At 41.0% G+C, this 16,993-nt stretch overlaps 1 pseudogene; it reads right to left on the reverse strand.

The window, feature by feature from the left end:
* Positions 1-3,024: 3,024 nt before the first annotated feature.
* LOC102253274 lies at positions 3,025-9,848 on the reverse strand (annotated as a pseudogene).
* Between the last annotated feature and the right edge of the window lie 7,145 nt (positions 9,849-16,993).

Here is a 16,993-nt window from a genome sequence, read left to right on the forward strand (position 1 = left end):
GAATTTCCACTCAGCCAGCCTTCCTGTGGTTCTGGATGATGTCTGTTTTGTCTTTTAGTTGTATTTTTGAAGTGTTTGTGTGAGGCAGCAATTTCAGGTGTTTACCTATGCCACCATCTTGGTTTCTCCCTCTTTATTTATTAATTACTAGAGGCTCGGTGCATAAATATCGTGCACTTCGGGGGGTCCCTCAGCTGGGCCTGTGCCCTCTCATAGTCTGGGAGCCCTTGGGGGATGTCTGACTGATGGCTTAGGCCCGCTCCCTGTGGACATCCCTGTGGGAGCACACTGACCACCAGGGAGCAGCTCCAGCCCGCCCCCATCGCCCTGCTGCCACTGCCACTGCCACTCCCTCTGTGGGAGGCCACCGGCAGGATGATCAGGGGGCCAGTGCCAGCTGGCGAGTGGCCAGCCCCGCCCCCTCCATTGCCCCTCCACCACTGCCGCGGGTCGCTGCTGCCCCCAGATCGCCATCCCCTCCCTCTGCCCGCTGGCACCAGCCTTGGCTGACCTGGCGCCACCCACTCGCCAACTGGTCATTCCACCGTTCGGTCGATTTGCATATTAGGCTTTTATTATATAGGATTGTATTATTATCCACATAAGACCGTAAACCTATTTCCCCCCACCCTGTATATATTTGGATATACATATAGTACAGTAGGTCTTCCAGTTACGTCGTAGATCCGTTCCTATGGTGCAATGTAACACAATTTTCGCCATAAGTCGGAACCCACCTACATAAGCACCTACATCATTCACATGGAGCACAAACATAGCAGTAATGAAGTGAAACAGTAAAAAAAATTAAAAGAAAGATAACAATTCCTGTCCTTTACTTGTGGTAAATAAATAATAAAAGACATAAAGCACATATGTACATACGTCGAAATGACGGAACTTTTTTCTTTTTTATAAATAAATGGGAGATGGCGACATAACCACGAAACGACGTATGTTGAGTCCCTGATGTAACCCGAGGACTGCCTGTATATATATATTAAAGTATCTGTAGCACATATCATATTAACCTATTAATAACAAAACTATTCTTGCCTAATTCAGAGGAAAAAGTCAGAGTAACAATTAAGCTCTTGCTGTTTGCCACGAGATAGATCTGGGTTTACATCTCAACTCCTGCCATCTACTAACTGTGACACTTTGCACCCATTACTTAATGTCTATATGGTGAAATGTAGATAACAATAGTATCTACCTCAAAGAGTTATTAATGAGTAATAAAGGAGATAGCCAATGTGACCTATTTAGCATGATGCCTGGTACATAGCAAGGTGTATCAAATGGCAACTATTTTTATTATGATAATAATTATTATATTAATTCCCATAAATTTGTGCTTGACTAGAAGAGTTCCCAGTAGCCTTAACAGCTTTATTGATATACAGTTATTTTTTAAAAACACCCGTCCTTTTGAAGGTTGAAGGAGGCACGAGTACAGCAGGCCATGAAGTATATTACATCATTCATGTCCATTTCTTCCCAAGGCACAGAGTGGGATCTCTCAATGACATCCCTGCCTTGGGGGCTGTAACCAAGTTCCTGCTATACTTCAGGCTTGCAGTGCCTTCATCACTTACGACTTTCCAAGAACTATATGTATGTCTCTTAAAAGTTTTGATGGTCAATACAGGGAGCAGCTAATTTTATAAGCAATGTAAGCTTTCAGTTTTCTGGGTCATCTTCACTCAGAGGTGATAGAGGGTCTACTTGTCTTGGCTGCCCCTTATTGTCAACAGAATCTGTCCGGTTAGCAGAGACTTCTACAACCTTCAGGGGTCCTCACCTAATTCCTCTGTCCTTTCTTGTAGAGGAACTGTCCCTGATTACTGTCACAGGCAAAGCCACCTACTTACTTTGAGTGAAACTTTGATCCTGAAATACAAGAGTCATCTTAACGAAGCAGAAGCTGCCTTGGGCAGGGTCACAGCTCACGATGCATGCGGGGATATACAAATCTGCCAAGGAAAGTACAACCAAGAGGTCAGAGACCGGCTGTGGGAAAGGAAGGAGGGGACCTCACTGTCCTCTCTACAAATATTTATGATATTAGGAAAAATATTAAAGTCTAAGTACTATTTATTTCTTGAGGGCATCTACTATAAGGAAAATAAATTATGCTTCAAAAGCATCTTATTAATTAATTAATTAATTTTTATAGAAACATCTTTTATTTGGGTAACATGTCCCCAAACAGATCAGTAAGTAAAATAGATTCTAGAGAATATGGCCCTGTGCACAGCCTAACGCCCCCCCCCCAAAAAAAACCCCTGGGGGTGAACATTCTCCTTCCCCCCTTGGGCTCCTATGGTATAAAAAATTTTGGCAGCTCAATGCTTATCATCTGTTTGGGGAACCATGTCCATGTTCAGTATTTCCAGGGTGCAGCAATGGTAAGGCCTGCAGATCTGCCAACCCTCCCTCTACCCCAAATCAGCAAACATTTCTGGCTCATCCAGAATGGGACTAAAATAAGGAGCAAGAGGACCCCTTCACTGAGGTGCTGAGCAGGGCTCAGTGCATCACTGTGCTTTGAGAAAGAGGGAGGCATTTTATTTGGCACTTTAAAAACAGCGAGCAGAACTGGAGAAGCCAGAGAACCAATACTGGCAGGAAGAGGCCACTTGGCACTGGTGTCTTGGGAGAAGGAAAGAAGGAGATAGATGTGAGAGTAGGAGCTAAGAAAATTAGGAGGGGTCCACTCCAAATGACAGAGGGCTGAAATGGGCTAGAAACAAGAGAACTGCTGACTCTGGGCCTGTGTTCTCTCTACTTCCATCCCAAAGCACCTGGGTATCATGCCCAACTTTAGCCTCCCCAGTGTCAGTTTGTCCGTGTGTAGTGTCTGCCTGATTCTAGCACTCAGTGTCTTCCCTAATATTAATGTCTCTTGATCATGTCTCTAGTGACTTATCATGCCTTGTCCCTTCAGCCTGTGGACCAGGCTTTTGTCTACCCACTTCTTTCCCATTGGTCAAATTGTTCCAAAGGCTGCATTCCCACCTCTCAGAGAACTTTTTGGTTCTCAATACTTCCCTTCCCCATTCCTGAGGGGAGGTGGATCAAGGGCACCTGGTACCCAATCTCCCCTGCCCCTCTTGGAGCCCCTTAGACCTGAATGAAGAGGAGGCCAGTAAGTAGGGCAAAGCCTGATAGGAGCAGAATGACCTTGAGGATCCTTGGCTCAGTAGTGGCCAGCTCCTGGGGCAGGATTTCCAAGAAGGTGATATAGAGAAAGGTGCCGGCTGCCATGCCCTCCAGCTTAGACTGGGCCAGCTGGTGCAGTGGGCCAGCTCACTGTGCCAGAGCTGCTCCCCGCCCAATGCCCAGAGGTGTCATGCATGAGAAGAGAATGCCACAGCCAGCCACTACCTTTGCTCACAGGTGGCTCTGCAGCAGCCTCAGGGACAAGCTGATGGCCAAAATACCCGTATGGAGCAGCAATGCCAGACACAGCTCCATGGCCCGAGCCCGGTTTCACTGTAGTCCCACTGCCAGCCCCTTGAACACCGAGTGCAGAATCAGGGAGAAGACCAATACACAGGCACGCAGGGCTGAGGGAGCTGCCAGAGCTCCCTTGCCTGTGGGAGGCCTTGCCCATCATGTCAGTGCTGTGGCCTACCATTCACTGTTCCCAGCAATGCCCTTGTCTCCTCTCGAGGTGGTAGCACTGACTGCTCCTTGTAAGCCGGTGTGATCTGCTCCATCACCAGGACCAGGAAGAAGCCCATGGCCAGGATAAACTCTTGTAGGGGAAACTGGAGCGTCACCTGCAGGGCTGCCAGGGCCTCATCTATGGCAGACAGGGAGTCAGGCAGCAGGTCCAGGAGACAGGTGGCCAGAATTCCCCCTCCTCCCCGCCGAGACAAAACAGCTTACAAGGCTGAGGCTTCTGGGTTAGCTCCAGGCCGGCGTAGCACACAGATGGACACCAGACTGCAGATGAGAGTGAGCACCAGCAGGAGCACCCAGACAAAACAGCTTACAAGGCTCAGGGCTTTCTGGCGGAAGGCTGAGGCTTCCGGGTTAGCTCCAGGCCGGCGTAGCACACAGGTGGACACTAGACTGCAGATGAGAGTGAGCACCAGCAGGAGCACCAGGACCCCCAACCTCACCTCCAGTCCCATGGGCACTGGGGGATCTGAGGCTACGGCCTCTGGGCTCCACACCAGGAGCTCTGGTTCTCCCTAGGTGGCCGTGGTTGCTCCAGTGACTCTCAGAACTTCTTAGTGTGGTAGGCAGTTAGACAGACATGAGCAGAGCAAGGACCATGGGCCAGATACAGAAGGTCGCCAGGGCCCAACCTCGTTTTGTTGGCTGCAGACTGAAGGGTCCTGGGTTCGATTCCAGCCAAGGGCATGTACCTCAGTGGCAGGCTTGATCCCTGGCCTTGACCAGGTGGGAGGCAACCAAACGATGTGTCTCTCGCACTGATGTTTTTCTCTCTCCAAAAGCATCTTTTTAGGCACCCCATATTTTTCTTCCAACATTTCTTCTTAAATATAGTGATTAAAGTTTACATATAATTCAGGAAAATTCAAAACTAGCAGATCTTTCCATCTGATAATAGGGCAGCCATATGTGGGGTGGCAAGCTTGGTGTTCACATGCTAGAAATGAGCTTGTCAAGCTGTTCTTTGTATTTCCTCACAGCGTGTTCTGAGAACCTTTGCCCTTAGTAGATATTCAATTAAGCAGAGTAGTCGAATTGCTAAAATAACATTTCTGCACTGGATTTATTTGTCCTAGTAAATTCTTACCTGAGTAAATTCAGATCTTACATTTCAAACTTTTCCATGGTCTCCAAACTGGTTCTCTTCTCAAATTACTAAATATGATTACTTTTGGTGGGCTTTGGAGTCAGAATGTCAAATCCCGGTTCATGCACTGACTAGTTGTATAACTTGAAACAGGTCATCTCACCTTTTTAATCCTAAATGTTCTTGTCTGAACACTGAGTATTACTAATAAGGTTGTGAAGATTAAAGTGTCAATTGCTTAGTGCACCACTTAGCACAATTCATGTTAGCTACTACTACTATTATGGTTATCATTTCAATGTTAAATGTTTATTTCAAAAGTGATCAATTTAAAGGATATGAGAGTATAATATGCAGAAGAAAAAAATCAAAAGACACATAAACTTAGGAAGAAATGTTGCAATTTACTAAAATTCAAATAAATGCAAATTAAACATTGATAGATAAGTTTTACTATAAAACTGGAAATATACTTAAAATGATCATCTTCAATTTGGGCAAAAAAATAATTAAGCAAGCAGGTACTCTCAGACCTAAGAGTGAGACTATAAATTGGTATTCCTTTTTGGGAATGCAACTTAATATGTATCAAAGGTTTCAAAAGTTTCACACTCTTGACCCCATATTTGGATGTGTCCCTCATGGAGATAGTCAGTGAAGCTATCAAAGCATTATATATAATAATGATAAATGTGAAGCTAATTTGTGAAAACTCCTGAGTGGTAAAATCTACCAGTTGAATATTATGAGGCTTAAAAATAATGTTCTCAAAGAATACTTAAAGTTAGAAAAAATACTCCTGTGATATTTCAAAACTGAATAGAGTATATGACCTCACTTTGTTATTAACATATAAATTATATACAAGTATCAGTGATATTTTTATTCATTCTCACCAGGAGATATTTTTTCATTGATTTTATTTATTTATTTATTTTTTTAGAGAGAGAGTGAAGAGAGGGGTAGAGACAGACAGAGAAAAATATCAATGTGAGAGAGACACATCAATTGGTTATCTCCCACACGTGCCTGCAACTGAGGGACATGACCTGGACCAGAATTGAAGCCAGGACATATCAGTCCATGGATCGATGCACACCCTCTACTGGGGATGTGCCCGCAACCAAGGTACATGCCCTTGACTGGAATCGAACCTGGGACCCTTGAGTCCGCAGGCCGACGCTCTATCCACTGAGCCAAACCAGTCAGGGCTTAAGTTATTTCTTTATGTAATTTTTTTGCCTTGTTACATTAACTAAGAACAATGACAGCAACCTATATTGACTGTACCTGACTTTAATGCATCAAATATTTAATAAGTATTTTTTGTTACAGGGTTTTTGTTGTTACATAAAAACCGGTCAGGGCTATCAGTGATGTTTTTAAACATCTCCACATGGACGACCAATAGGTATCTCAAACTTGACCTCTATATATCCAAATTTTTTAATTCCCAGCTGCCAGTCTCTAAATCTGTTCCTCCTCTAGTCTTCCTTATCTCAATAAGGGGAAAGTCATCCATCCAGTTGTTCAAGTCAAATATCTGACATCTTTCCTGAATTTGTCTCTTTCTTTCATATCCACAGCCCATCCAACAGTAAATAAATTCACTTCCCCTTTCAAACGACCCAGAATCTAACCACTTTCCACCATCTCCACTGCTCCATTGAGTCTTGGCTTGCTCACTGCTGAGGTCTCTTAACTGGGGTCTTTCCATCAGCACTTCTGCCCTCCATGCTCCTTTCTGAGAGTGAGCCTTTAAAATATATCCAATCCTCTCACTCTTCTGCTCCAAGCCTCCAAAATAGAAGCCAGATCTATGTCTTGGCCTACAAAGGCCTTCTCAGTTGGCATTTCTGCTCTCTGAATTCATTCTCTACCACTCTTTTCCTCAATCTGTTGGTTGCAGCCACACTAGTTCCCTTTGTTTCTAATACCCACCAAACACCCTCCCTTTCCACTGAGCCTCTCTGTCTACTTTTACCTCCACCAGGAAGGGCTGGTGCCTTTACTACCTTTAGAAATGTGCCTACATGTCATCTCCCCATGTGATAACTCATAAGTTTATATTGATAGCTCAGTTCAAAGTTTAACATTCTAGTTCTTTTTTTCTTATCTTTTTAACTTGGAAATCTTGGTTCCTAATAACATTAATATTAACTTACATGTTTTATTTTAATAAGTAAAAATATACTTATTTTGTAATATTTTGTAATATACAAAAGTACAAGAACAACAATATTACTAATAATAAACTTATTGAATGCAGTTCAAAATATGTTTGCAGTTTTTTCCTCAGAGTTTATGTGGAAAATGTTATAGTATTCTACGTTCCAAGGTTACTTTTACGTAATTATTTTCTCGGTGTGATTCTATTTAGTTCTGTTCATTTGTTTCTGTTGTGTTCAATGTTAGGTTTCTTAGCCTTATCCCAATATTTCCTCCCCACTTGGACAGCATATTAAAATAGCACATACCACCAAGTGACTTTTTTATCCTCTTTTGTTTTATTTATTTATATTAATTTTAGGACTATTATTATTATTTTTCTTTAATTCTTTGTTGTTGAAAGTATTACGTATGTCTCCTTTCCAAGTGACTTATTTATACTTTCTTTGTGTACTCTCTCCCCCATAGAACCCTCTGAGAAGTGATGACTTTTCTTTTGTCCCCTATTGGATCTTTGTTACTTGAAACAGTGCCTGGTTTATTTGTGAAATAAATAAACAAATGGACAAATAAATGCTATATCTTTAGATAAATTGGTGCTTGTTATTTTCTTGTTTTTATTCTAAGTGACTTATTTGTACTTTCTTTGTGTACTCTCTCCCCCATAGAACCCTCTGAGAAGTGATGACTTTTCTTTTGTCCCCTATTGGATCTTTGTTACTTGAAACAGTGCCTGGTTTATTTGTGAAATAAATAAACAAATGGACAAATAAATGCTATATCTTTAGATAAATTGGTGCTTGTTATTTTCTTGTTTTTATTCTTCTGGACTTAAATGTTAAAAAATGACATTTGTTTTTTACTTTTATCACCAGAAAAAACCCATTCCACTATAAATGCTATTCTTTTTATGTTTAACTTGCTAATTGCTAGTAGTAAAGGGCTAACTGAATACATGACCCTTTCAAACTTTTATGTATTTTGTCTTGGGTAGCTCTTTGTCTTTTCTTAACTCGCATTTCCTCTTTTATTCATGGCATAATTGAAGACATCATATTTTTGCCCTTTCTAAATCTGAATCAGTATTAGACTGGTACATTAACTCCTTGCCCATCCTTTAAACTTTTAAGTACTCCTGCCAGTAGCACATCAATTATTTTGCTGTTTGAACCTTTAAATTTCTATCTTCTCTCTGCATTTCTTCCTACTTTGAGGTCAATGTATCTGTGCACATTGGAAGTACACTAATATTTATAGGACAGAACAGGTCTGGGAATGTGCCTAAGTCATTTTATATATACTATATCTTTTCATCCCAACAATAACCCTTTTAAGCAGCTATTGTTGTTCCATATGAAATAACTAAGGCTCTGGGAGGTTAAGAAACTCATGGGAGAGCACACAGCTAAGAACTATTGGCGGAGGGCACATCTGTCTGACTCCAAAACCTACACTCTTCACTTTTCATAAGACTCTATGGTCACCTCCCTGCTCTGTAATTTGTTTATTTATTTCAACATTTGTACACTCCCTCCTTTCGGAAAGGATCTGAGGGAGATGATACTATTGTTATTATTATTAAGCTCTGGTTTCTGCCTTCATACTACCTAAGCCCAGGAGATTGGGGAGGAAGGTATGGGCCACAGATGGATTGTGGAAGAAAGCTCATCCTGTTACCACAACCCATCCTCTTAGCATCAACTACTAAGGGTGATGAACTTGCCACAGAATCTGGGATGTGTCTACCAGGGGCAGTGTTGGGGCATTTGCTACAGGGTGATTCCAAGCTTAGCATGATGAGATTTGATTCTTAGCCACTGTACTAATAGGTCTTTGCTCTAGAGTGTTTATTAGTTCTTTGATTATCTTTTTTTAAATGTATTTTTATTGTTGATAGTAGTACAAATATTTCCCATTCTGCCCCCTCTTACCCTCCCCCCCTTCCTCCCATCCCCAGGTCATTATCTTTTTTTTTTTTAACAGATGAAGAAATTTGGGTGGAAGGAAATTAAGTAATTTACATAGCAGGGTCCTAATGTAATTCTATTGGACTTTATCGTCTATTTTCTTTCTATGTACTCATTCTATTTATCTGTGTAAATATTGAGATACATTGGACCACGGTTCTAACACTTAGGGTTTTTTAAAAAAGAACAACCCTGGCTGGTGTGCTCAGTGGTTAGAGCATTGGCCCACCCACTGAAGGAGCTTAGGTTTGATTCTGGTCAAGGGTACATACCTGAGTTGCAGGTTTAATCCCTGGCCCAGTAGGGGCCAGTGTGGGAGGCAACTAATTGATGAGGTCTCTTTCACATTGATGTTTCTCTCTCTCTCTCTCTCTCTCTCTCTCCCTCCCTCTCTTGCAATTTCTCTAAAATCAATGGAAGAATAGCCTTGGGTGAGGATTAACAAAAGGAAAAAAAAGGAGAACATATAGAATAGTTTTAGAATTTGAGACTGCTGAGAAAAATGGCAACATTTCAATGAAGTAGAGAAATGTAACCTGGCCTCCTGGGCTTCACATAACATGCTATTGATCATCTATCTGTGGCTTCCTTTGTGGTTTAAATATGTCTCTACACGTTCACTTGTATCATCAAGATGTTGATATTCCTCACCAAAATTAACATTACCAAGCCGCTTTGATGTATAAACGTCTGTGTAAGAAAGTTTAAATATTGACTTGTCTAGGTACAGCATGGTGGTTAACAAAACGGCTTTCTCAGCTCTTTTTCTGATTTTAACTGATCTAATTCTATTGCTAAACTTATCTAGAATGAGATCTTCTAAAGGTTGCTTGTACTTGGGAAGAATCAAGTTCATCTTTGATGGTATTCAAGGGGCTGTAGATGTAAACTAGTTCCACCAGTGTCGGGAAACTGTGAGTCATATCAACTCTCATGCTATCTGACTTTGAATGAAGAAGGGCAATGTTCACATAGGAACCATGTAGTTTGTTATGTTAAGAACAGATTGAGCTTATTCTAATGCTCTTGCAGAACTCCAGATACCCTTATATGAGAATAAATTTTCAGGATTTCATAAAATAAGGTTCAGCCTTAACGAATGTGACCAACGTATCTGAGATGAGTGACTCAAACACAACAAGGGAAAGATACTCATAGTTTTAGCATTTAAACAATTTTGTATTTACTTGAGATTTTTTGAAAATCATAATTGCTCATTGTTTTCATTTTATAGCTATAAAAGAAAATCAACCATTGAAGAGAAAAAGATAAAATGTTTAGTCCCTAAGGGATATGTTGGTGTTGTCTCATAAAAAATAGTCAATACTTGATGCAATTATTTGCATATTGACCTTAATGCACGATCTTAATCCCATGATTATTTCCCAAGATAATTTTTTAATGTCCACATTCCCTGAGTACTTTGTGCCACTCCCAGGCATGTGTATATGTGACTAGGTCTGCAGGCTTGTGAGGACAAGTGTACATACAAGTGCATACATAGATGATAGCCAGCCCTTCAGGGATATTAGATGTGCTGAATGTTGGAAATGGGGTGTTTGATGACCTTTGCCAAAATGCAAAGTGAAAATTGGCAAAGTGAGCTTTATCACTTATAACCATAGTTTTGGAGATGGAAGAGATAATTACCTAGTCAAATCCCTTATTATATAGAGGGGTTTTCTTTCTTACTTTCTGTTTTTTTTTAGGATATGTTTTTATTGATGAGAGAGAGAGAAACATTGATGTGAAAGTGAAATATCCATTGGTTGCCTCCGGTACAAGCCCTGAACAGATATTGAACCCAAAGCCTAGGTATGTGCCCTGAACAGGACTTGAACCCAAAACCTTTTTGGTGTACAGGACAATGCTCCAATCAACTGAGCCACTCAGCCAGGGCAGAACTGAGTGTTTTCTTATAGCACATATACACTCAAGAGATTGCTTACCCCACCACAGTGCTCTCTATTATGTTCTCAGTACTTACTGCTTAGCACATAGTTTCTACTAAATACCTGTTAAATGACTGACTGATTGACTGAATGAATGAATGAATGAATAGATGAGTAAATGATAGAATGAGTCTTTCCATGTGACTAGAGATTGTGCAAGCACACACCAGGAAAAGAAACCCAGGTGCTTCTTATCTTTCTTACTGTAGTTCCTATGAGTTCTCATGTTAGATCCTTATACCCTATTCCTGGAAACGCCACCTATTTTTAGCGGAACTAGGCCCTTTCCTTCCCTTATTTCACCTCTTTCCCAAAGCTTTACTTAATAACTGGATAAAAAGAGATTTCTTCCTCAACTCCATTTTGTCTGAACATGCAGCAACATATGAGTCACTCCTCACTTCTAAGACACAATAGAGCTGTGTTTGCTATAAATATTTACTGCCCTGATCTCTGATTTACTTAATATTAACACAATGTTCTGGGTAGCCTCAGAACTTTGATAGATCTATACTAGTGTTTGTTTAAGATCTCAAACTACTTTGGGTTCTAAATTTGGTAAATATAGGATCCATTCCAATTAAGGCTCCTGACAAAGTTGAAAACACTATATCTTTTTTTTTAATGAAATGATAGGCATTGTTCTAGAGAATATTTGTCTGTCTATCCATTTATCTACTTAACCTCAAGTACTTCTAATGATCTCATGGGGTAAAAGATGTTATCCTATTTTTTTTTTCCAGATGAGGGAGCTGAGTCTACAAGCAGTTAAGTGACTTTTAGAAAATACTGGAGCCAGGATTCAAATTGAGATTGGTTGGATTCTTCAGATCAAGTTCTTTTCATGACATTATGCACTTGCTTCTTCCCACCCCATAATTATGGAGGCCATTTAAAGGCACTGGTACCATTAAGCACTGACCGCTGTGTGCCTGCCTACCAGAGACAACTTTTGCTCCATTAACCCTTGTAGGCCTATAGATCCTAGGAAGACAGAGACCATGAGAGAACAGGGTATAGAAAACTGTTCTCTTGCCATATCTTTCAGACCAGTTTATAGTATCACTGAATGGGGAGCCAAGTGATATGATCTCTTCATCTTCTCAGAATCAAGGCTCATTAATCTCCCCTCCATATCTATGGGGCCACTTTATTTATTTTTTAAATTTAATTTCATAATGCCAAGCTGAGGTGGGAAGGTCAGGGCCATTGGTGACTTATATTTTAAAAGGCATTTGCATATTCTTTAACATTGCTGCTATAACACTATTCTCACACCTCACCTTTTTCACAGCAATCATTTACTTAGTCTCCATCAGAATATGATTTTTATTTTGAATTAGTAGACAAACAATGAGTGTCTGTTTTGTGGGATTTACTCTAAAAGGTGCCAGAAGAATATAAATATGTATATGACACTTCTGTTCTCTTTCCAATGGAGGAATAAGACATGTAACTCTTGCAAGCTAATCTGTGATCAACACTATAAATTCATTTATTCATTCATTCCATCAATAAACATTTATTAAACTTTGCTCTGTGGAAGACATGGACTATTAGCATAAAAGGCCAGATGATAATTAACTTAAAGGATGTGCAGATAAGGGGGTTTAGAAGAGACAGCAATTACAGTCAGAGAAGAGAACAGGGAAGGTTTCATGGAGGATGTGGCATTTGCACTGGATCTTGATGACTCTGCGAAGGGAAAGCACCTTAGGTAGAAAAGTCCATACAAATATAAGGCCATGGGGCCAGGTTACATCAGGAAAAAGCAAAAAGGTAGACGTTTGAAGAACTGGGGATAAGTCTGAAGAAGGTTAAACTCCTGGGAGACAGGAACCATGTCTGGCAAGGTTGCTTCATGAGGGCTCAGTACATTCTTGGAGTGACAATCAAGCCTCACATCACAAGAGTGGATTTATATGGAAGAGGATATATTTGTGGAGGACTTGGAGGTGGTGGTGGTGGTGATGATGGCAGACGTGATGATGACTATAGTGATCTGGCATAAGGGTAATGGAATAGGAAGAGCATACTCAGCAGGAAAGGCAGATCATTGGAAAGGAAATGGAAATCCTGCATTCTTCCTACACCATATTATTGGTGAAAGTCTATCCTACTTCTACTTAAGGAATGCAGCATCAAAGATGGCATTAGGCACAGGGGAGATCATGTAATTGATAATTCAGTCAATTTAATAGTTAGCTAACCTAATTAAAGAAGGCAACGAATTTAATGAGAGCGATTGGGCTTCTTTCAAACAAAAGAAGACCCAATTAAAGACAAGTAAAACTGGTTACAAGGAAACAACCTAAGATGTATAATTAACGTGTAGTACTTAATGTCATAGGATAGAATTAATGGATAGTATTAATTTAAGTAGAACGGTAAGATTTAAAAAGCATTTGGCACTTAACATGAATAAGCAATGTTATTAGTATCTAATATCCCCAGAGATAAGTATCATTATCATTTGTTAATTTCATTTAAGATGCTGACATATATATTCCATTGTTTGCCCTTATGAAATTCAATGCATATGAGGATCTTATATTATATAGTCTTGAGTTTATTAGGAGCCACATAAATTCTTTAGTATAACATCATTGAAATAAATAGAATCAAAATAACAATCTGTTTTTGCTTCCAGGATTGTTGTTCTTTTTTCAAAAATTCCCATTAATATTATTTTCAGTTGGTTTTTGATGTTCCTATAATGTCTTAGGAGATTATTGCCCTAGGATATTATTTTTTAAAATAATAGTGATTACTGTCTAGCAACTTTTCTTTACTCAATCTCACTTCCAGATATATAATCTTCAAGAAACACAAAAGTCCTTACCTAATACTTACATATATGTATTTCTTCCTTCTAATAGTTGTAAACCTATATTTTGGAATTCCCTTTTCCTGAACCCACTTCCTGCATTTACTTACTAGTTTTTTAAAATTTATTTTTCAATTATAGTTGACATACAATATTATATTTGTTTTAACTGTACAAAATAGTGATTACACATTTATATGCCTTATAAAGTGATTATCCTGATAAATGTAGTACTCATCTGGCACCAAATATAGTGATTACAGTACTATTGACTATATTCTCTATGTTGTGTTTTAGATCCCCATGACTATTTTTATAACTGGCAATTTGTACTTCTCAATCCCTTTCACCTTTTTCACCTATCCCCCCAAACTCCCTCCCATCTAGCAACCATCAACTTGTTCCCTGTATCTATGAGTTTGTTTGTTCATTTATTTCCTTAGATTCAACGCATAGTGAAATAATATGGCATTTATCTTTCTCTATCTGACTTATTTCACTTAGCATAATACCCCTAGGTCTATCCATGTTGTCACAAATGGCAAGATTTCATTCTTTTTTATTGCTGCGTAATATTTCAGTGTACATATTATTCATTAGTTTGACAAACATTTTTCAGATGCCTATATAACACACTGACAGGCAGTTTGGAATGAGGATGAATTTGGAACCTATCCATCTGATAGGCCAAGGTTAGGATCCTGACTATCTCTCTATATAAAACTCTAATATGCAAACAGACCTAACGGCGGAACAACCAAACAACTGAACAACCGGTCGCTATGATGTGCGCTAACCACCAGGGGGCACGTGTGGAACATGGTGGAGCAGGTCAGCAGGGGCGCCAAACCAAGGTGGGGCACTGGTCACTGTTATCGGGGCAAGCCTCTGGTGGTTACTGAAAATTCTTTGCTCCCACACGCCGTGGTCCTGCCTAGTGCTTGCACCTGCTGCCAGTGCTGGCCCCGCTTGCACCCACTGCCCATGCCTGGTGCTGGCCCTCATCTCTCAGCACCATCAGCAGATGTGAGTGGCAGCTGTTGGCCCTGATCGCCCTTCAGGGCTTCTCCACGTCCGCCTGCTCCCGAGGGGCAATCAGGGCAGGCAGCCACCTCTCGCACCTGCTGCTGTCGATGATCCTGCTCGCATCCACTGCCAGTGCCAGAGCCACTGCTCACACCTGCTGCCAGTGCCTGGTGCCGGTCCCGATCGCTCGGTGCCGTCAGTGGGTGCAAGCTGCGGCTGCCAGTCCCAATTGCTCCTGAGGGCTTCTCCATCTCCTCCTGTTCCTGAGGGGCAGTCGGGGCAGCACCTGTTGACAGCGCCGGCCCTGCTTGCACCTGCTGCTGGCACCAGCCCCAATTGCTCTGCGCCTCAGCGGGTGCGAACAGGGCCAGCACTGTCAGCACATGGGAGTGGTGGCAGTGGGAGTAGGGCTGCCAGCAGACAGGGGGCTGGGGGATGAGGCAGGAGGGGCTGGGTGGGGGCACGGAGGATGGGCTGAGACCCGCCCCAATACCCACCGCAGCCTCGAGGCCCACAGTTCCTTTCAAAGTGCACGAATTTGTGCACTGGGCCTCTAGTGGTATATAACAGTCATGTGACCCTGGACAAGTTGTTTAAGCAGCTTGAGCTTTGACCTTCATTTGTGGAAGGGAATGGAAATGCTTGCCTAGCACTGTTCTTGTGAGAATTCAAAACAATGTTTACCTAGTGCCTGGAATATGATGGACCCTCAAGGAAGGATAGCCATAGGATATTTTCCTTACTTTGTTGGCAAATGCATTAGTCTACTTTAGTTTTGCACTACAATGTCCTAGAAGAGAGAGAATTCAGGGGAAAGTGTCTTTTAGCACTTCTTCATTTTTTTGTGTTTCTTGCTTTCTATATATTTGACACTTGAAATCTCATTTCATGCCTAACTAAACTCTGAGTCCCCTCAGTTTCTCCCAGTGCTCCTCCTACTTCCCAGAATATGGTGTACTCTCACCGGCTGACTACATGGAAGGTCACCCCTGCTTCCTCAGAGTTCACCTCAATGCTGACCTTGTTTCTTTGTCATTTCTTCCAAATCTATAGGCTATCATAATGTCAGGGAAATCAAAAATTCACTTTGTGAAATAATTTTGTTTCTGATTTATGGAATGGAAATAAGTTCAAAAGAAGGAGCTTTTTTCTAGTGTAAAGGTTCTAAAAGGCATGACTGGTATTTCTGGAGTAATAGAGAACATTTTTACTTGTTTGCTTTGTTACTGGCTGCAAAATAGACAGAATATGAAATTGCAATATAACATAAAATGTACCTGCTTGTTTTCTTGTGGCTTATATTTTTAGTGCTTGACTGTTGATTTAGCTTTGGGTTGTTTTAAAATTATGTCATATAGCCTGGCCGGTGTGGCTCAGTGGTTGAGCATCAACCCATGAAGCAAAAGGTCTCTGGTTTGATTCCCGGTCAGTGCACATGCTTGGGTTGTGGGCTGGATCCCCAGTAGGGAGCATGCAGGAGGCAGCTGATCAAAGATGTTTCTCTCTCATGGATATTTCTATCTCTCTATCCCTCTCCCTTCCTCCCTCTCTAAAAAATAAACTCAATAAAAACATTTAAAATTATGTCAAATAGATATTGTAGCCAGATTTGAAAAGGAAAGAAAAGGAAAGGGAAGAAAAGGAGAGAAACACTTCCAGAACAAAGATGAGAGAGAGAGAGAGAGAAATGGAACAAGATTCAGTTTGTCAGGGAACTAGACATCAGCGCGTCTCTAAGTTTTACTGAAAAGTCACAGTTTGCAAAGCACAGAAACTGCAGTAAGCTTGGCATCCAATGGCTGGTGTAGGACATTGACTCAATAAATAATCTGCTGCCAAAACCGGTTTGGCTCAGTGGATAGAGCATCGGCCTGCAGATTGAAAGGTCCCAGGTTCGATTCCGGTTAAGGGCATGTACCTGGGTTGCGGGCACATCCCCGGTGGGGGGTGTGCAGGAGGCAGCTGATCAATGTTTCTCTCTCATCGATGTTTCTAACTCTCTGTCTCTCTCCCTTCCTCTCTGTAAAAAATCAATAAAATATATTTTAAAAAAATCTGCTGACTGGCTGATGGCAGTTACTTGTTTTCTTCTAGTTCTCTATGTAAGTGAGACCCATTTCTCCTGCTTTCTTCATTCTAACTTCATAAGGCAAGAACCTTTAACTTCTTGGAACTATTGCAGGGAAAGCTTCTGCCTTTCCTTTCACCCATTCCCTTCAAAGTCACGGAGCAATGTGCTGAGGTAGAGAAAGGAGACTTCACATGTGTAGCTCAG

This window comes from Myotis brandtii, unplaced genomic scaffold (genome assembly GCF_000412655.1).
Source record: "Myotis brandtii unplaced genomic scaffold, ASM41265v1 scaffold92, whole genome shotgun sequence".
Taxonomy (NCBI): domain Eukaryota; kingdom Metazoa; phylum Chordata; class Mammalia; order Chiroptera; family Vespertilionidae; genus Myotis; species Myotis brandtii.